Source organism: Peromyscus maniculatus, chromosome 3, assembly GCF_049852395.1.
Source record: "Peromyscus maniculatus bairdii isolate BWxNUB_F1_BW_parent chromosome 3, HU_Pman_BW_mat_3.1, whole genome shotgun sequence".
NCBI lineage: Eukaryota > Metazoa > Chordata > Mammalia > Rodentia > Cricetidae > Peromyscus > Peromyscus maniculatus.
Genome location: NC_134854.1, coordinates 20,143,350 through 20,164,737, shown reverse-complemented (window position 1 = coordinate 20,164,737; position 21,388 = coordinate 20,143,350). Strand labels below are relative to the sequence as shown.

Below are 21,388 nucleotides of genomic sequence, written 5' to 3'. Positions count from 1 at the left end.
GGGGCATGGACAAGGCCTTGGCATGCACTAGACTTCAGGTCTGATCCCCAGCACCAGGAAACCAAACTGATTGCAGGAAGTATAGATAACTGCTACCACAATACCCAAGCCAAAGATACAAAGGCAGCAACAAAATACTAAAATAACACCAGCATCTTCAAACACCACTTTATGAAGTGACTCTTACAATTTTATTTATGCATTGCCTGTGTGTAGAATCACTCTATTTACATAAACTAAATGATATGTCAATGTCATGAAAACATAAATTACATTGATTACAGCCTCAGCTTTGTACATTGTGTGCTCATTTGTTTCAGTATGGCTGGATACCAGCACACCCCTGAGGTCATCAGTGACATATTTATAGTGTGCAATATGGGAAAGAAACCTCAGTTTGAAACTAAGTCCACATTCATTATAAGCAACTATGATTTTCTTCTTAATATTCTTCAGCTTGTTATTTCTTAATCACAAAGACAGCAATATCATCCAACTGAATTAATCAAGAGGCAGCACAATTCTGAATATTTATTATGCAATGATGTCACTAACACCCGGCCACAGATACGAGGCTAACACAGCTTATAAGATGCCATCACAGGAACAGATAAATTGGGGTCAACATCAAACAAAAGTACCTCCTGGGAGGTTTTCTACTCTCAGGACTCAATGCATGCATCCTTTCAAATCACCTGCCTGCACTAAATGGAATGCATTAAAGTATAATGGTGGTCTTGGAAGTACTGCTTATAATAGCTGGAAAAGAGACTGAGAAACAACATAAATATCCAATGGTGAGGAAGGACTAAATGAATATGCCCATTCATTGAATACAAGGTACCGACCACTGTGCTAAATGTTCAATGTGCATACAACTGGAAAGTGTTACAGCACGCACAGAAGACCCACACCAGAGGGATACTGCAGTGGTGATAAAATTACAGAGTTTAGTCTTTTTCTTGGTATATTTTAAATTTCTGTGTAGAACAACAATGTTAATTTTAAAAGTGGAGGACAATGTTCATTTACTGTTTTCCTCTTTTCAACAATTTAATATTGTGGAGGTCTGAATAGATATGGCTCCTGTAGACTCATGTGTTTGAATGCTTGTCCCATAGGAAGTGGCACTATTAGGAGGTGTAGCTTTGTGAGAGTACATGTGGCCTTGTTGGAGGGAGTGTGTCATTGTGCATGTAGGTGGGCTTTGAGGTCTTATATGTTCAAGCTACACCCAGTGTGACACACAGTCTCCTTCTACTGTCTGTGGATCAAGATGAAGAACTAACTCTCAGCTCCTTCTCCATCACCATGCCTGCCTGTATGCCACCATGTCCTACAGTGATGGCAATGAACTAAACCTCTGAAACTGTAGGCCAGCCCCAATTAAATGTTTTCCTTTATAAGAGTTGACGTGGTCATGGTGTCTCTTCACAGCAACAGAAACTCTAACTAAGGCAAATATCTTCATCAAGACACATTTGTTCTTAAAAAGCACTTTCCCTGTCTCTGCATTAACAGAGCAGTGGTGTTGACCTTTTCTCAGACATACTACCTCTCCCTGTCCACTCTGACCATGTTTTGCCCATTTCCTTTTCTAAAGAGGTTTTCCAAACAACTTGGGAGGTCCCAGGAAAGGCTCAAAAAGTAGAATAGAGAGCCCGAGATAGCATGTCCTGGGGCTGCTGTGTCCTCCTGGTCTATACAATGATGCCTTGTCCTCTGCTCAGAAAAGCTGTTTCTTCATGCACCACAGCTTCCTGGGGCAACCTGGACTAAAGCCCCTGCTCCCCCAACCTAAAGCATGCTGTGGAGTTTCAGGTGCTTCCTATACAACATGCAGTCAGCATGATGACTGCATGCAGTCAGCAGATGAAGGTTAGCAGAAAGAGAATGAAATGAACTTAGTGACCATATTAAGTACACAGGGAAGATTCTCTTAGTGCTTCTGGACCAGAGAGCTCTGCAGATGAAAGTGAAGATCATTCTCAAAAACAAAAGTGAACTATAAAAGAGGATAGGTTCGAGCTCAGAGAGAGAATGCTCAAGGCCCTGGGTTTGATTCCCAGCACTACAAACAAACAATAAAAAGGTCTATGAGACAAAACTGTAAAGAGGATTCACTGGGATGCGATTAGCCTACGGGCTGGTTTCTCTTTCTGATTTTTGTCTTTTTCAGAGTAGAGAACACTTTCTTTGAGCATGCAAGGGGCAGGAGGCTAAGCTTCAAAGAGGCACTATTGTCTGCAACCAATTGCTGACAATAGTGCCTGACTATTGGCTGACTTCTCAAAGCCCCAATCAGGAAACCCAACACATCCTCAGGCCAGCCCTCTCACAGCAGGTCAGGAGGCAGCTGAGTGCCCCATATAAAGACACAGTCTTGGTCACTTATCTGGCAAATTACCTCATTAATTATAAAAAGCAAAGAAATGATGAATATATACCTGCCCGGGGCTCAAGGCAGAGCAGTGGTTCTACACGTACAGGGTCTATTCCCTTTCTCATAAGGTGCTGGTTCTGTGCCCGGGCCAGGTCACATTCAATTGTAGAGCCTCTAAGGGGTAGTAGTGCCTTCTGCACTCCTCACCAGAGAACTAATTAAGAATTTCTGTATCTCTGCTTGTTAAAATTCTTCCTATGTAATAATGCACATGGAAGCCTGAAAACTCTCTTCATTATACAATCTATAGGATGCCTGTCAATTCTGAGGGTTTTCTCAGCTTCCATGAAAGCTATGATTTCTAATTCCCATCTCCCATATTATTTCAGAGAATAGCTTTTATGTTTTCCTTTGATCTCACAGCCAAGCATTGCCATTATCAAAGGTATAATTTTTAGGCACATAATTGTCTCATTATTTTATTTCTTTACAAACACCTGTAAAAGTTAACAACGTATCCAATAAAGTAGGAACTTATTCTCAACTCCCTAACTCCAAGACAATAGACAGACATGAATTCTTAGGATCAGCAGAGCTAGACTGCAAGTTAAGAATAGAAGACACAAGAGAAAAAATACACTTCATACGGCTGCTGGGACTAGATGTATCAGAAAGAAATTGTAGTGGTACCAGGAAAATGGAATGATATATACCAGGGCTCTGGCAGACCAAGAAATAAAAAACCTACAGACCCAACGTGGCACACTGGAAAGGTATCGAAGATGAAACAGGTCCTTCAGAGTCTGGCTGAAAGGAAACGAGACTTGAAGGCACCGAGCGAAGATGCTTATCATGAGTCGTCACACACACAATGTCTGGGCATCTCCAGGGCTTGATCACTGCACAGCACACTCACCGCCTGGTGCTCTTCCAGCCCCTGCTCTATTGTCCATTCATACTACCTTGGCCATGTCCCTCCTCTGTAGAGATCAAAGATACCTCAAATGGGCCAACAATGAACAGGAACGCCGATTGTACACAAAGCTTTGTGTCCCTCATCACTTGAGAGCTCTGGCTGTGCGAAGATACTGGCCTTTGTGTACACGTGATTTTTGTCACAAATCATTTTCTTAGGACTTTCGGGAGTCTCTGGTGGGATTCATAGAAGGCTTGCATTACTGAACTCACAGTGGCATCTTGTACCTGCAGTGGGGGCACTGACTTCTTCCTGTGTTTCCTGCTCTAGCTTCTGTCACTGACTCCAACTGAGATAGAAAACACAGGCTTGCTGTGGAGGTTTGAATGAGAAATGGCCCCTTCAATGCTAGTATCTGAAACCTTGGTCCCCAGTTGGTGGCACTGTCTGGAGATATTGCAGGGAGGTGCAAACTCCGTGGAGGAATTACATCAATGGGGGTGGGCTTTGAGAGTTTAAAGCCTTAGCCCACTTCCTGTTTGCTCTCCATTTCATGCCCGCTCTTAAAGATCCACATTTCTCAGCTTCCTATTTCTGCAGTCACATTTATGAATAGCTTCCACACTTTTCTGACATGATGGATACGTACGTATCCCTCTGAACCATAAACCCAAATAAACTCTTGCATGGGTGCTTTTGGGCATGATGTTTCATCACTGCAGCAGAAAAGCAACTGATTCACTTGCTTCTGCTCCCAAATATTTATCCACATATTTATTCTCTAAATGTTTTATCAACTCTCACATTCCAAGTTGTGCTAAGAGCATGATGGCGTGGTGGCACACTACCTGTAATCCCAGCACTTGGGAGACAGACGCAGACAAGAACACCAAGAGTTCCTTGGCTATGTAGAAAGTTTGAGATCAACCTGGGCTATGAAAGACCTTCTCTTAACTTACCCACTTTTTTGCCAAAAAATAAAATAAAGCAAAGTTCACCCTAGGAATTTTGCAAGAGCAACAAAGCATCGCTGTTCTTAAGAGAACATGAAGTAAGAGCAGAAATAGTAATGGACATCCAGTTAATACCCCACAGGAGCCACTTGGGTGCTGCTTGGCATGTACTGTGTGTCTTTACAACAGGGTAAACACAGAAAGGTCAGCGCAATTGTTATAAGTTAAGCAGTTTTACCAAAAGTCACAGCTGACTACGACCAAGCTGAGACACCTAAGCACCTATGCTTCAGAAAGTGCGTGTATTTGGAGATGGAGCTTCCAAAAAAGGAGAATTAAGTTAAAATGAGTTTTATTGTGTATGTTGGTTGGTTTGTTGTTGGTTTTTTTAAGCGGGAAGTAAGATAGGGTCTTGCTATGTAGTCGTGGCTGGCCTGGAGCTTGATCTATAAATGATGCTAGCTTCAAACTTATGTGATCTTCTTGCCTCTGCCACCTGAGTGCTGAGATTTCACGTGTTATACCACCACATCCCACTAAAACGGAGTCTTGAAGGAAGGCCTCAATCCAATCTTACTAATATTTTTATAAACAGAGGAAATTAAGCACAGACATATAAGAGTATGGAGAAATAGCCATGTGAGGACACAGCACAAGCTGGTCCAACACTTGGAAAGCTAAAGGCAAGAAAACCACCATGAGTTTGAGGTGACCTTAGGCTGTACAACAGAGTCCAGGACAGGCTTGGTTATACAGTGAGACCTATGCTCACAAAATAAAACAGTCACAGAGAGAAGACAGCCAACTATAGCCAAAGAGGGTGGCCTTAGAGGGACCAACACCAAAGATCAGCACCTTGGTCTCAGGACTTCTAGCCCCCAGATAGGTGAGAAAATGCACTTCCATGGTCTGAGCCAACCAGACTGTAGCTAGCACCCACATTTTGACAATCCCTGCAGTTTACCCAGGGCTACAGAAGAGCAAGCAGAAGAGACAGCATGCGAGAAAAAATAATTAGCATACATGGCAGAGGTAAGGTCCAGACGAGACAACCCAAAGGAGGGCAGGGTGTTTCCTATCTTCAGTCTTCTGGGACATGAGAAGATAAAAGGTTTGCTGGCAACAGAAGAGAACTTAGGGTTCAGATGTCTAATCCTCGGTGTCATTAAACATGACTGTTACTCACCAAGGAAGTGCTTGAGAACACCACAGTTGAGTTACCTCCTGAATCACAGGCGCACGCGCACATACACACAAAAGCATGTTTTACATCTTAGGATTTTTCTGTTGGTTTGTATGTGGTCCAAGAGCCATAGGCTACACACAACACAACGTAGTGCGAGAAGAATTGACATCAAAGCAGTAAGAGAGGATTCTCTGGGTAACGAACCATTGTAACACATCAATCAAACAAAACGTCAGGCAGGAAGGTAAGCAGGACGAGACTTACAGCGCCAGTTATGTACTGCATACCAGGCGTTACACTAACTTGGGAGTGGAGTTGGTCTCCATAATAGTCACTTTTTTTTTTTTTCACTTTAATGAACGCACTAAGGTGGAGGCAGGTAGTTTAACTTACAGGGTGTCACAGAGCTAGAATGTGAGGCTTAGATGCTAAGGTAGAGTTACTTGCATGGGTCTGAAAACATATTTGTATTTGTTGTTGTTGTTGCTTTGAGACAGTCTCGCTATGCAGTCCTGGATGACCTAGAACTCACTATATAGACCACACTGGCCCTGAACTCACAGAGCTCTGCCTGCCTCTGCTGGGATGAAAGGCAGGCACTACCAGGTTATCATATGAACTATCATATGAACCTCTCTTATCATGGCAGCAGGAAGGCCCTGACAGAATGCGTGGCTAGACCAGCATTTCAACCTTCCTAATGCTGCAACCCTGTAATACAGTGGTGACCCCCAACCATAAAATTATGTCTTTGCTATTTCATAACTGTAATTTTGCTACTGTTATAAACCATAATGTAAATATCTGATATGCAGGATACATGATATGCGACCCCCAAATGGCTTACTAATCACAGATCGAGAACCGCTACTCTATATAGAACAGGTGGGTATGAAAGAGAATAGCCAAAAATAAAACCACTGAGCCAAATCACGGAAAGATCAGGCTGGGGAGGAGGACTGGACCGTGACCATCAGGCTGAAGAGGGACGTGTACAGTGGACATGGAGGTTAAGTGTGAGTAAGGAAAGGGCATGTAAAGTAAACAGACTGTTTGGAGCTGCAGGGGAGAGGCTTAGATAACAAAGGGATGTGTTTGGTGCTAATTTGGAAAAGAGGGACCCAAGCTCAGGGTAACAATTAGGGTTTTAGCAGATTGGGTGAGAGATAAAAGGTACAATTAAGATAATTGTGTCTGTAATGAGAAGGGGAGGGGTGAGAGGCAGTGGTGCAATAAAGACCAACGGGGTTAGAATGTAGAATGGGAGGTGAGGTCAAAGGAGTTGAGCTAACGCTGAGCTATTCCACAGGACAGAGAATAATAAAGAGAGTCATGAACACCCAATGCGAGAGGAGAACTAAGACTCAGATGCGGGCACACCCCACTGGAACTCAACCTAGGAGTCTGTATGGGGCTGGAAGGCAAGTTACAACAAGAGCGGTGAACGGAAACACTGACTATACTGTAGTGTCCCGGAAATCTGGGGGAAACGGTGGAGAATGGGGCTTCTAGAAAGGAGGTGGTGAACCAGTGAACAAGATCTGCAAACATCAGATACAGTCGTGCCTGGGAGGTGACCTGATGAGAAAGCGAGGTGACTGCTGAGGCAGAGATGGGAAAGTGAGAAAAGGACTGCCATTCCCTGAGTATGCAAGGACAATGGGTATTTAGAGTAACTAGGGAGAAAGGGTGTAGAGTGTAGAGATACAACCCACAGACCCAGAGAGGCTGAGTCCTAAGGAGGGCTCTGAGGGGTGGGGGTGGGGGTCGACAAATGGATCTCCCTGAGAAGGGGAAATAGAATAGATTTTGTAGATGGACTGGGGCAGTCGGGGATGGGAACAGGAGTCAAGGAGGAAGGGACAGAGGGAGAGGAGACACAGAAAGACTACTGGAATGGGAGAACTTAGGGGGTGATATGGAAACCTAGTGCAGTGGAAACTTCCTGGAACCTATGAGGGTGACCCTAGGGAGGACTCCTAGTAATGGAGGCTATGAACCCTGAACTAAGCATCTTCTGTAACCAGGCAAGGCATCCAGCAGTGAAATAGGACACCAACCCAGCCACAAAACCTTCCACCCACACCTGTCCTGCCTGCAAGATGTGGTGGCTCAGTGCTTGGGAGAGCAGCCAACCAGCAACTGCTCTAACTTGAGGCCCAAGCCACGGGAGGGAGCCATGCCCAGCACTGCCTGGATGGCCAGTAATCGGAAGCTGGATGGCCCAGAGACCTAGGGTAGAACCAAACACGACTAACCAAAAAAAGTTAATGAAGCCGGGCGTTGGTGGCGCACGCCTTTAATCCCAGCACTGGGGAGGCAGAGCCAGGCGGATCTCTGTGAGTTCGAGGCCAGCCTGGGCTACCAAGTGAGCTCCAGGAAAGGCGCAAAGCTACACAGAGAAACCCTGTCTCGAAAAACCAAAAAAAAAAAAAAGAAGTTAATGAAATGATTGCTCATGATATTCTGCTATACTCAGAGATCAGTGTCTAGCCCAATTGATATCAGTGAGGCTTCCTCCAGCAGCTGATAGGAGCAGGTGCAGAGACCCACAGCCAAATACTAGGCAGAGCTCAGGGAACCCCACAGAAGAGGGAGAGGAAGGACTGTAGAAGCCAGAGGGGTCAAAGACACCAAGAGAACATGGCCCACGGAACCAACTAAGCAGGGCTCACAGGGGCCCACCGAGACCGAAGCAGCAGTCATGGAGCCTGCATGGGTCTGCGCTAGCTTTTCTGCATATATGTTACGGTTATTAGTTTGGTGTTTTGTGGGGCTCCTAAAAGTGGAGGGGGGGGTGTCTCTGATTCTTTTGCCTGCTCTTGGGACCCTTATCCTCCTGCTGGGTTGCCTCATCTAGCCTTGATATGTGGGTTTGTGCCTTGTCTTACTGCATCTGTTATGCTGTGTTCGGTTGGTATCACTGGGAAGCCTGCTCTCTTCTGAAGGGAAATGGAGGAGCTGTGGATCTGGGGGAGGGGGGAGGGGGACAGGAGGAGTGGAGGGATGGGAGACTGCAGTCAGGATGTATTGTATATGAGAGAAGAATCAAAAGAAAATCTGAAGGCTTTCCTGGAAGGTAAGTTCTAGGCCAGTCTGAGTTACATTTAGAACAGCTAAAGTCGTGACACATAGCCAAAGCCAAGCCCACTTGGAGCTGATGGCAAAATAATATTCTGGAGCTCTACAAGAAGTTACCACAAGAAATTACACAGAGATGATCTTGATGATTAAAGAGGAAAGCACTTGTGTATTATCTCGTGAAACTCAACACAAACAGCCTGCAAGCCACAGCAGGCAGCCAAGTATTGTGTTTAGACACAATGGAGAGCTGTATTTGTACCTGCCAGCAGGGGACCTAGAGTCACAGGGTCCTACTGTATGTACACATAAGAGCCTACTCTGAGTACATATGACCCATAGATGGTAAGTTCATTGCCATGTGGATTCTTACCTAGGCAGTTACCATACTTAACAAAAACATCTGATGATCCGCTTCATTTCCCTAAACACTAGCCAAAAAGGATCCTATGGCATTTATAAAAGACAAGAACATGATGTTCAAAAATATTACATATCTTCAGAGTAGAGAGACAGAATTGGTATATCCAAAAAAGAGTTTACTTCTCAGCTTTTGTTTGCAAATAAGTATCATTAGTAGAAAATAGCTATGTAAAATACACAGGACCAAAATGAAGAAAATTACAGGTTTTGTGGTTTGTTCTAACAGAGATAAAGGAGTCGAAGACTAAGGAACCACCTATTGTTATTAAAAAGATTCAATGTTATAAATGTATGTGTGCCCATAACACACTTTAAAATGCAGATGTTATAAAAGACAAAACAAAACACCACATTTTCTTTTAATCAAGTCAAATATTATTAAAATAGAATTTCCCCAAATTAATTTAACATTCAAAGCTGTTTTCCTAAACAGTTCAGTTTCCTGAGATGTTAAAAAATAAGACAGCCTGAATAAAGTCACATGGATAATTTTGTTGGTGCCCATTCATGAATTAGACTGCCAGAAAAGTTTCAAGTGTAGCATACGACAAGTAAAGGAGAAGACCCAAAGACAGAGGGACCACTGTGAGGCACACACAAGGAGCACACCGTGCCAGCATCCCAGTCAGCTGCTATTTACTGATCTTTTCTCCTGTAAACAGGGGTAGCGAGGCCACCGGTTTTTTATACCTATCAGCATCAGTCCCATCAACCACGATGAACGAATCCAGCTCAACAACATCTAGCATAGTCTCCAGCTTCTGTTAACTCTGAGTCCCATGAGTCTCATCTCAGCTAGAACACAGTTCGCCAGGGATTCCGTTTGCCAGAAGAGGTCCAGACACTGACAGTACAAAGCAAGGATCGAAAGATACTGCATTCAGTTTACTTTGTCAAGCTGTGGTCTGCTGGATATGAGGGCTTTCCAGTAGAAGCAATACAGCCCTGTGGTGGACTTGAACAGCCAACCGCCCTTTTGTTTTGTTTTGTTTGAGACAGGATCTCTCCTCATAGCCCTGGCTATCCTGGAACTAGCTATGTAGACCAAGTTGGTCTTGATCTCACAGATCCTCCTGAGTGCTGGGATTAAAGGCATGAACCACCATGGCCTGGCTAACTGCCTCTTTATTAACATCTCCTTCATTTCTTTAGTTTTTGATTGTGCAAACTCTCTACTCCTTCTGGCCTTCTTAGCACCAGGAGGTACAAGCCTTTCCTCTAGGAAAGCTATTCCCTACCCACCCCACCCCACCCCCGCTAAAATCATCTAGAGAAAGTTCTGACAGCACCAACTGTACATGATGTCCTGTAGGTCCCTTTCTGGAATGCAGAGGTTCCCTAACAACCAAGACAAGGGTAGTGCTTCATCTTTGTTGCTAATGATGGGACTTGAGCAGACTAGGCAGGCACTCTACTACTAACCTCCATCCTAGGCCCTTGGAAGGATAGTCATTTCTAGACTGTCTTACTAAGAATGAATGGTCCCTAGGTAGGACCAGAAACAAGTCACAGTTATAAGCCTTGAATGACAAGCCTCATCAGCCCTTTGTCTTCATCCCTCCTCTCAAGAGGCCAGAGTCTGGCATTTGTGGAACACGTGCAGAGCAGCAGGTTCAGTGCTGAACCCCCCAGAGACATGTCTGCCTCCATTCATGCCTTACAGGCGCTGTTATCCCCGTCTTTCTGGAGAGTAGAGAGGAGCGAAGAGTCCAGAATGGCCTAATTTCAAACCAAAGCTTGGAACTTTATTCTGATTTATTATTAAAGAAGCTAAGTGTTGAAATAGGTTTTCAGTTTTCTTTCTTTTTTGAGTAGAGTGCCTGCTTATGACTTTGGTCAATCTGATCATCCGGACCAGAGTTCCCATGATTTGGTGAGGCTTTTGTTAAGCAAATAAACAGAAGATTCAGATAGACCAAAGGAATATGAGGAGACATGGTTTTGAAATGAATAGAGTTGGTTTAACAAATGTGTCCCATTCTTCTTTGTAGATAAGGCAACTAATCATAAAGTCAAACAAGTAGGAATTATAACCCCAAATCATTAAAATATGAATCTTCAAGGCCTGCTTTAGACTCACGGAGAAACGTATACCTAGTGACAATTTCTATTTTATTGACATAGGCTTGCAAAGTGGTCACTCGAGTTGCCATAGATTTTACATAAATACAACATTAGTTCAGGATCAGAACAACAGACACCTCCCCTCTATATGCATACACCACAGTTCACACCTCTGTCTAACAGCTTGGGCTGTTGTAATTCTTGTCTGCCTCCCATCATCCTCACAATCCACCTTTACACCCTGTGGCCCGAGAGCACCAAACAGAGAAATGGGCTGTGGAAGCTGCAACTTTGTCAGCATGGAGCCCACACACCAAGCTTCTCAAATGAGTATGGCTCTCTCCGCACAAAGCATCATCATTTCCAAAATGCTCTAATTTTTCACATGATATGATTTCTTGGGGCTCAAAGCAAAATTATAGTTTTTTTCTTCTAATATCCCCTCTCACTAAAATGGGCTAGATGGACGGTCTGCAAAGAACCTAAAATGTGGCTTCTATCACAGCTGCTTTTGGTCAATGCCTAGATGTTTTTATGAGCTTGCTGTCTGTGCTTCCTCACAAGTTTGCAACCCCGATTCCTCCTCCCATGTTACAAAAAGACTCCCTTCACTGTCAATGTCTCTGAATGCACAGGGAACATCATGGGTGGGGGTGAGAGCATAGCTAGTTCTTTCAGACCAACAGAATTCAAAAAAAAATGTTCAGAAAGTCAACTTAACCCTGATGTAGTAGTGCCTGTTTTCTCTAAACGTCCAAAGAACAATGACCTTCAATAAACCTCACTAAACTGACACTGTTCTTTAGGTAAAATGGGTATAGACAGATAGGTTTTCTTGTCATATATCTCTTCCAAATTACTTGAACAGGCTCATTATCATGACTGTAGAGAGTATCAGCCATCTAAATAAACTGTACCTTCAGGAGCTCCTCCTCTTCCTTTTTCTCCATAATCCATTTTCTTTCATGTGTCTGCACACAACTAGCCTTTCTGCAAACTGTCTTCACTAAATGAGACACTGTCCCAAACATTCATTCTTGGGACCTGGGGAATCCTGTCAAAAGCAACTATGACGGTTTAAAAAAAAAAAGTCTCCAGTCAACAGCCTTGTGAACACTAACAGCCTTCCTTTAAATACAACTGAAGCCATAAGTCTGCTGTCCACAGAAACACAGCACTACATATTTTTAACACAGTATAGGTTCTGCTACATTTTAAATTAAAAGCATTAAATATATCCATAATTTAATCACCTTCCTTTAATTTGAATTCACATGGTAGATACTTATAGCTACTTAAAAAATTAAGTGGCAAAATGTATATGAAGAATATGTATCTTGATATTTTAATTATGCTCAATTGAATGTACTTAGATTTAAAGTGCTTTTCACAAATGACATGTGCTAAGAATATCTAATTGCACACTGACATTCTAAAATATGTGCTTACATGTGTCAAAAATAGATTAATATAAAGTTATTGGATGACTTTTTTCAATAAACCAAATATATTATTTTGATTATATAGATACAAACAAAACTGTACATATAAATAAGTTCTATACTAGTAAATGCCTAATGATGTGTCGCATTAATATGAACATATACAATTGTGACAGCATTTGAGATTTGAGTAAGTCAGAAAATAGGCTTCTTAAGAATTCTTAGGTTCAATGTATTTTTCCAGTTAGTCATCCTGACTTGATGTCAATGGAAGCATCAAAATAATTTGAATGTAGGCCAAGTGTTTTTACTCTTTATAAAGATCACAGATAGAAAACAGATATTCATCAAACAACAGTAGATGGGTTAAATTAATGTGCACTACTCAAAAGCAGTCAGGTATTGAAGATAGACATTCAGCAGCCTCCCAGACAGGCTGGCAAATGGTACCAGTTGCAAAAGGTCATTCAAGGTCATTCACTCCATGCTGGGTCACGTCCCTCACTAAAAGCATCCTCACCCTCCCACAATCAAGAAGTCCTTCCAAGTTGAAAAAAAAATACCTTTGCTTATCTTTTGACATTGGGACATGATATTATGTTCAGCCTCAAGAACCACAAAATTCAGTTTTTAAAGAGAAGAATCACAAATCCCATTACACTTTAAGGAAGCTGACCATTTTGTATTGAGATGAATTCATAGCTACCTTGAGCAACATGTGTGTTGGACATGCCTAGGATCGTAGTCTAATGAACCTGAATCATACAATTCAAAATGTGTACACAAGATCTCTACTTCCACGTACCTCAGAATGAGACTACATTTTGAGGTACGACTCTTTGAAAGAGAGAATTCAAATACAATGAGGCCATAGAGTTGGCTCTACTTTGTGACTGGTGTCCTAAGAGATTAGGACACATACAGCACACGGACTGAGAGGGAGTCCATGATAACGAAACGGCACCTGGCAAGACCTGTGCCTCAGCCTTCAGGCATGCTAAACTGTGGAGAAAATAAATAAATAAACAAACAAAATAAACAAATAAATAAATGAATGAATAAATAAATAAATAAATAAATAAATAAATAAATAAATGCTGCTTACACACCTGACCCGAGGCACTTCACTCTGACAGACCCAGTCTACTGAATCTCTCTAAAACTATGGTGCTGTACATGCCTAACCACGAAGCAACATAGGATTTTTCTCCTTAGGTTGGGTATATGAATTTCACAACTCTGTAAAAAAAGGTAAGAGCAGATTCTTCTTACCATTTACTTGTTTGTTCCTGAGATACCAAACTGGAATGTTCTATTCTTAATGTTTTTAACCACACAGCAAGGCAGAAAAGGGGCTATTATGTTTACACATTTTATAAACATCAAATTTCATATTTTCAGCTTCATGGGGTTTTAATAGGCCCTTAGGAGCCTGGCCAGGAAACCAAAGTGGAATCTATTTGACATTAAAAAGCAATTAAGTTAGAAACCTGTCAAACTTGTTGACATTTGGGGTCTGCCTGTTCTACTGTGACTACTACTATCAGAATCAGCTAATGCTTAGCAGGCTGCTGGTGTCTAGTACCTTAACTCTAGGACACCTCTAGTCAAATATAACCTCAAAGTTTCATATCATAACAAACCCCTTCTCTATTTACTAGACACAAGTTGATGGCCTCGGTGTTTAAAGTGTCCCGAATCAAATACTGTAACTGCTGAAAAAGGAAAGGAAAGAAGTCAGCACAAGATATCTGGCTTGCTGAATGTCTGCCACAAAAGCTGGACCTTCCTATACAAGATGGCGTTTCCTAGCATCCAAAGGCAGCTCTGACCCAAACACATCAATGTCTTCATGTGTTCTGGGTGCTATGCCCAAACTTCACAGATTGGACCCCTGTGCCAGTCAAAGTTTGTCAACAACACAATTTGTCATCTGGGAAGAGGTGACCTCAACTGAGAAAATGCCTTCATCCAGATGGTCCTATAGGCAAGGCTGTGGGGCATTTGCTTGATTGATGTGGCCCTGTGCCACCCCTGGACAGGCGGCTCCTGGACTGTATAAGAAACAAGCTGAACGTGCCATGGAGAGAAAGTCAGTAAGCAACACTCCTCCATGATTGCTGCTTCAGTTCCTGCCTTGAGTTCTTGGTCTGACTTCTCTTCATGATGGACAACAAAAATGCAAGCTGAAATCAACCCTTTCTTCAAGTTGATTTTGGTCACTGTCTTTTATCACAGAGATAGAAAGCAAACCAGAACAGTCACATACAAACAATACAAGGTGCTTTCCTAGGGTTCCTAGAGGTGAGCTGATCCCAGTCAGATGTCTGCACAGCACAGAGTACCTTCCTAGTTCACACATACCGTTTTCCTGCTATGTCCTTGCATGTCAAAGCATGGAAGAAACGGTGTGCTCATGACCACGTCCACCTCTCAGCGTGATGCTTCCCCCTCCTAAGGCCAGAGTATTGGGTCTTAGATTCCAGTGTATGAACTGGGGGAAGAAAGAAATCCTGAATCCAGAGCATCCCAAAGGCCTTGGAGCCATTTCCTGAATCCAGAGTGTCCCAAAGTCCTTGGTGCCATTGGGTATTGTTCTTACTTTTGCCTTCAGTCCAAGTAAGAATCATCTAGAGAAATCTCTCAACAAGGCACATGGAGATACGCAATTAGTGGAACACTGGTCCACTAAAGTCCATGGACTTTAGTCCCATCTCCATGGAACCTTCCAGGGTGAACTACAATGGAGATGCTTCCTCAGCTTCTTAAAAATTCTCCAAATTTGGATTTTGCTATGGCTAGCATTTTTTTTTTTTTGGCTGTTCATCAGCTCCTTTTTTAATCCTCTCTTTTATGATTCTTTCATGGTTTTGACATGACAATTTTACAAGTTAACTATTCAGTAAAACTCTTTTCTGCTTAGAACATTAGTCATCATAAATAAACTATACCAAATTGTCTCCAGTCATTACCTTCATCCTGTTCTTAGGGTTCTGAAGGTATTTGAGAGTTGTTTGTTATTTTTAGAAATGAAGTCAAGTAAAATAAGTAGGTACTTTTCAAAGGTTGGTTCAGTGACTGAGTGCTCATGGAGGGTTTCTTTGGGAAACGACCTTGATAAGGCAGCATGTGAGCATGGCTACAGTGAGCACGGCTACCGTGAGTGAGCACAGCTACTGTGCGCATGGCTACCGTGAGCATGGCTACCATGCGCACGGCTACAGCTGCTCCCTGAAGTCCATCAGTTCCTCTATCTGTTCCTCTTGGAGTTAGCACACCCCATGGGTCATCCATCTGTAAGTTAATAAACCATGCCACATGGAATATATAACTATCCTCCTCCTTCTAGCTAAATATTTCATCACCTGATGTAGCTTTTAGGCTCTGCAAAAAATTTCCCTGGAATATTTCAAATGAACACAATAACAAAAATTTGAAATAATGAAACCAGTCATTAAAGTCTCATCAAATTACAATACATTATATAAATATAAGCACCAAAAAATAATAAAATTTACATCCATAGTATCCTCTTGGTTACCTGATCTGTTACATCAGAGCAGCATCACAGAAACTCAGCTAAATGAGTTAGCTCACATCATCTGATACATGTAAGTTTGATATGTCTAAATGTGCACAGTAAAACGAAAACTCTGTTTTAAGGTTAAAACAAAACAAAACAAACAAACAAACAAACACTATGAGGCCATACATATCTCTACAGCAAACCTTGAGAAAAGAAAGATCATAAAAATAGGACTTAAATCCATTTCAAACTATCACTTCACCAGCCCTGACTGCCAGAGCCTGCTTGTTCATTATTTGAGGAAATTTTCCCCCTGGTTGGAAGTGACTGGGCTTGAAATCTCAAGAGACTTCAAGCTCAATGATAAGGCATCTGGCTTTGGGTTAGGGTACCCACACCATTACTTAGGGCTTACTTACAGAATTCGGTACTCAAAACAGTGTAAGAAGGGTTTGATGGTGTCCTTGGACGGTGGAAAAGACGGATCTGCATAGCCCAGTCTCTTCTACCATTTGGGTGAGGTCACCAGTCAAAACTGTCCCTGGGATTTAAATAATCCAATCTACCCACCAAATTTCTTCTCTCAATAAGTAACTGAGTAGTAGAGCACAGCTGAGTGACTTGAGGTAATTACCTGGGTCTAGGACAGGAGCTGAGGAGGTTGAAAGGTCAACTGGAGAGGCCAGGTGTCTAACAAGAGCATGAAGTGCATTCTTAGACAGCAAATACCATGAAGAGGAGAAACTGACAGCGGACTGAAAAGAGGTGTGGAGAGATGAAAAGTCACCGTGAGAGGGATCAGCGGCCGCGTGGAGAAAAAGAAGGAAGCACTCAGTTTCCAGAGCTGCTCAAATTTCAAATACCTTGAGTGTTAATTTCGTGATACCCTCAAGGTAAACATTTATTGATTATTGCAGTTTTAGTGAGTTTCTGCTCCCCTGTCAACAGGAGCAATCTAGAGGTCTGGCAATGCAAATCATGCGCAAGAGCTGTTTTGACCTCAAAACTCTTTCATTTAGCAAATATTTACTGAGTCTGATAGCAAGTGGCCATGTATTAACTGAGGTCATTGGGATATGCTAATAACTAAAAGACTCCTCCCTTATGTCACATGAAGAGGGGCACAGAACATGCACAGCACTCATGAGAAGTACAAACTTTCAAAAGTAGAACACTTGGAAATAACAAGGGCAATGCTGGGGAGAAGGAGAGAAAGAGAAAGTGAGAGAGGACGTACCTACAGTAAGGAAAGGTGAGGAAAACGGACATGGGAAGCACTGGAAGCCTGAAGTTACTCAGCACAGGGTACAGTTAATATTATAAAACTGAAGAAAACTCTGCAGTCCCGGGTAGAAACCCTCCATGGGTTGAACGACACAGTGTCCTAACGATAGGACTGCCTGTATAACAGCTCTGTAAAGACAAACATCTGTAGCAGACACATGCAAGACAGGCAGCATTCCGGCGTCCGGAAGTAATGACGGCACTTACTTCTCTCTGCTGACAAGCCAAGCCTAGGAGCGGCGCTGATGAGAACAGCAAAGGCTTAGATCCAGGAAGCCTGGGCGCTCCTACAGCACCAGGCTTGAGTGGAGCATTCAAAAGCAAACATTTACATCGCTTAGGAGACATCCAGATGTAGCACAAAGCAGAAAAAACATGCGTGACAGTGAAGACCTGCCTCACTCAGGAAGGAGGGAAGGCCACCAGGGGAGCTACTGAGGGTCTCCAGTTACACTCCAGTTTGGCATTTTAAGGTAACCAAGAGGCATACTTAGGTGCGTACCTCTGTGTTTCCCATGGTTTTTCAAAATAATCATTAACGTCAACTAAATGTGATGTAAAAATGACTAATAACAAAAGTTGGCCTTTAAAAAACAATACCTGGGGTGCTGGGGCCCAGAGAGATAGTTCAGCAGTTAAGAACACCAGCTACTCTTCCAGAGGACCCAAGTTCAATTTCCACATGGTGGTTAACTACTCCCAGGGGATTCGACACTTTCTTCTGGCTGCCTCGAGCACCAGGCACACAGTTGATGCAAAGACATACATGTAGGCAAAATACCCATATTCATAAAATGAAATAACAACAACAAAAAATTTAAATAGTTTCTAGGGGATCATTGAAATGGTTAATGGGTTAAATAAGGTACTAACTAACTAGCTGCTAAGCTTGATGGTCTAAGTTTAATCACTAGAAGCTACATGGTGAAAAGAAAGAGAACTAACTCTTGCACTTGGTCCTCTGATCTCCACATGCACGTGTGTATGGATACACACGCACATACACACATACACACACAAGGAAAAATAAGTATGTGGCCAGCATGGTGATAAGCATCTGTAATCCCAAAATTCAGAAGTCTGAGGCAAGGAGACCTTGAGTTCCAGTCTAGTTTGGTTACACAACAAGACCGTGTCTCAAACAAACAACAGCCAACACAATTAACGCACAGCTATATAAGCAGATATAAAGCTCTTATACATACGAGAAATATAGAAGCTGGGCCAAATGGCACAGGCCTGTAATACAAGCTACCTAGGGGGCTTATGTAGGACACTGCAAGTTCAAGGCCAGCCTGGGCAACTTAATGAGATCTTGTTTTGAAATTAAAATCAGAAAAAAATAATAAAAGTGGTTGGGAGATACAGTTTAGAGGTAGACTGCATACCATGCCCAAGGCCCTAGGTTCACTCTCTAGAACCATAAAAGAAAAAGAGAGGAAAAATACAAGCAGATAATAGCATGTGGCCCTGCCCTTTGTTAGGGAGAATAATTAGTCACATTCCAAACCTTTCCACTTGTGCTATACCGTTTTTGTTGGTTTTTGTAGATGTATATGTAGGCACACGTGTGTGCTGGTACAAGAACGCACGCACGCACGCACGCACGCGTATAGAGACCTGGCATTGATGTCTAGCGTCTTCCTCCGTCTTGCTGCACCTTATATATGCAGGCAGAGTCTCTAGCTAATTTTGACCAGTCTGGTAGCCTGCTTACTTTGGGGAATTCCTATCTCTGTTTCCAATCAGCTGAGATCACAGGCAAACTGCCACTCCCACTTAGCTTTTACATGGGTGTTGGGAATCAGGGCTCAGATCTTCATGCTTGTGTGGCTAGTGTTTTCCTCACCAAGCCATCTCTCTAGCCCTGGCAGAACTTTATGTACCAATCATTTCCAGAACCAGCAGTGTGATCTTATCAATGACTTTTCCCATGAATGAATACAAACTCATGAACATCAGAGGCATTCACGTAAGCACACGAGCACACCACACCAGGAAAATATTGGGACTGTATTATCACAATCACAGCCATAGCCTTTACAAAAGCTATCACAGAATTTTGTTTTCTACTGATAAAAAATAATTTTTTACTAGGTACAAGCTCTATAATACAGGTGCTGTTGACACAATTTTTCTGGTGAATATTAGATTTTCACAATAGATAATTTCCTTTCTTTCTTAAAGACAATTACAGCACCATTGTCTTTCCTTACATGGTAGGATTTCATAAGATCAAAGAATCAAAGCCAAAGATTCTAAGCTGCCCATACCCCTCACCAAGGCTTTAACCCTACCAGCTCTGGGTTTACTGGAGTTACTGGCAACCTGCTTGAGCTGTGGTCATATGTCCGCTCCTCGACCAAATTTCATGATGACCTTCACTACCAGGTTCTCAGCCACATTGTTTTACAGAAAGAGAAGGATGCAAAGAGATGGAACACATATCTTTTGTGCCAGTGGAGCCCGAGGGCCCAAGTCTCTCTCAGAATTCTTACATCATCAATGAAGAAATTTTAAAAAAGCAGAAAATTCACTCAGAGAAAAACACCACCACCACAAAGATTTCTTTCAGATTTAGGAGTTTAAAAACTTCAGTCTCAGCATCTAGGTGAGTCATGAATTATGGTGAAAATATCTACCAGTCACTGTGGATCTATTTTTTAAAAAAAAGAAGAACGAAAGAAAACTCAAGTAAAAATTTTAGCTGGGGTTCTAAACTGAAACTAATCTCAGGAAGAAATATGAGCTTCTATGTGTCAGCAAAGGAAAAGTAGTTTTAGTTTCTTCACTTAAAAGTACGCTTTTATGAAGCTAACAAGAAGTAGGGTGAGTTTTCCTCCTGTGAAGTGCCCGTGACTGTCTCCCTCCGAATGTATACCACGTTCATTGTTCTACAATGAGTAAATAAATGAGACTGGCCAAGCACTGTGAAGACGCAGGTTACGAGCCAATGCTCTCTGCATATTTTCCCTGTTGTTGTCAAAAACACTGTAAAACAGAGAGGGCTTTGTTCAAAGAAATGAACAGCTCTGGTTGACGTGAGTGAAAAGTCAGCCATGTGTGCGGATGCTCAGCAATAAGGAAGGAAGGTGAGCTCCCCGGGACTTAAAAGTCAATGCCCAGCCATGCTTGGCTGAGCTAAAGCAAGGAACTGCTCATGGGACACGAGGTCACAGAACCCTTTGTATTCTCAATTACACAGAGCAGGCCAGAGAACCCATGTCTTTCTACGGTATACACAGGCGTTGAAAGAGAGAAAGAGCCTAGAAGGAAAGATGCTGCTGTGACTTGCACGCACGCACGCACCCCCGCACCCACGCACGCACGCACGCACGCACACCATCCAGTCTTCTCTCCCCTGGGTTCTTTGCTCCCTACACGACTGCCTAACTGAACTCAAACTTTTCCCTAAAGCAGTGGCTAGTGTGGGGAGGGGCACAAAACCAGAGGCTTGCACTTCAGAGGAGTGCCTCTGAGGTAAAGGGCGGCAAACCTCATTTCACAGATATTTTAAGTAGCTGGAAAGCCCAAGTGGCTCCAATTTTAAGCCTGTGTTTAGATCAGGCTTGAAAAGGGGCTGTGTCTCTTTACAGTAGCTAGGCACCACTTCTGATGCCAATCTGTGCTCTGTGTTTGAAATGGGCCACCTTACTTGAAAACAAGACCACCTACAGAGGGCACCTTGACAATGCATGCCCGGCCGATCTCCTCGGCACCCCAATGCATGTGTGGGCAAAATGCCTACATTAAGGAAAAAATACATCTCCAGGCTCTGTGCCATGATGGTTGCCTGACTAGAGTCATAAAATGAATTTTACATTTTAAATTCTTACACGGTTCTAGCATCATGTGCCTATGAAGTTTAAAAAATGTAACTTACAAAATACAAAACGAAACCTCCACCTTTACCTGATCAAAATATCCTGCTGTCTCAAGGCTCTTTACAACAGGTTGAAGGACTGGGATAAACTCAGCCTGTAGAGACACCTATTCAATACCTGAGGCTCACTGCAGCATCCTGAAGGACTGAGCTAGACCCAGCCTGTGGAAGCACGCATTTAAATATTAGGAAACAAGCTGGAGAGATGGCTCTTCCAGAGGGCCCCAGCTCAGTTCCCAGCAAATAC

General features: G+C 42.7%; 1 protein-coding gene across 2 annotated transcripts in view; it reads right to left on the bottom strand.

The window, feature by feature from the left end:
- The window catches only part of Slc25a13 (solute carrier family 25 member 13), a 181,997-nt gene that overhangs the window by 32,779 nt on the left and 127,830 nt on the right, over positions 1 to 21,388 (bottom strand). The window lies entirely within an intron of this gene.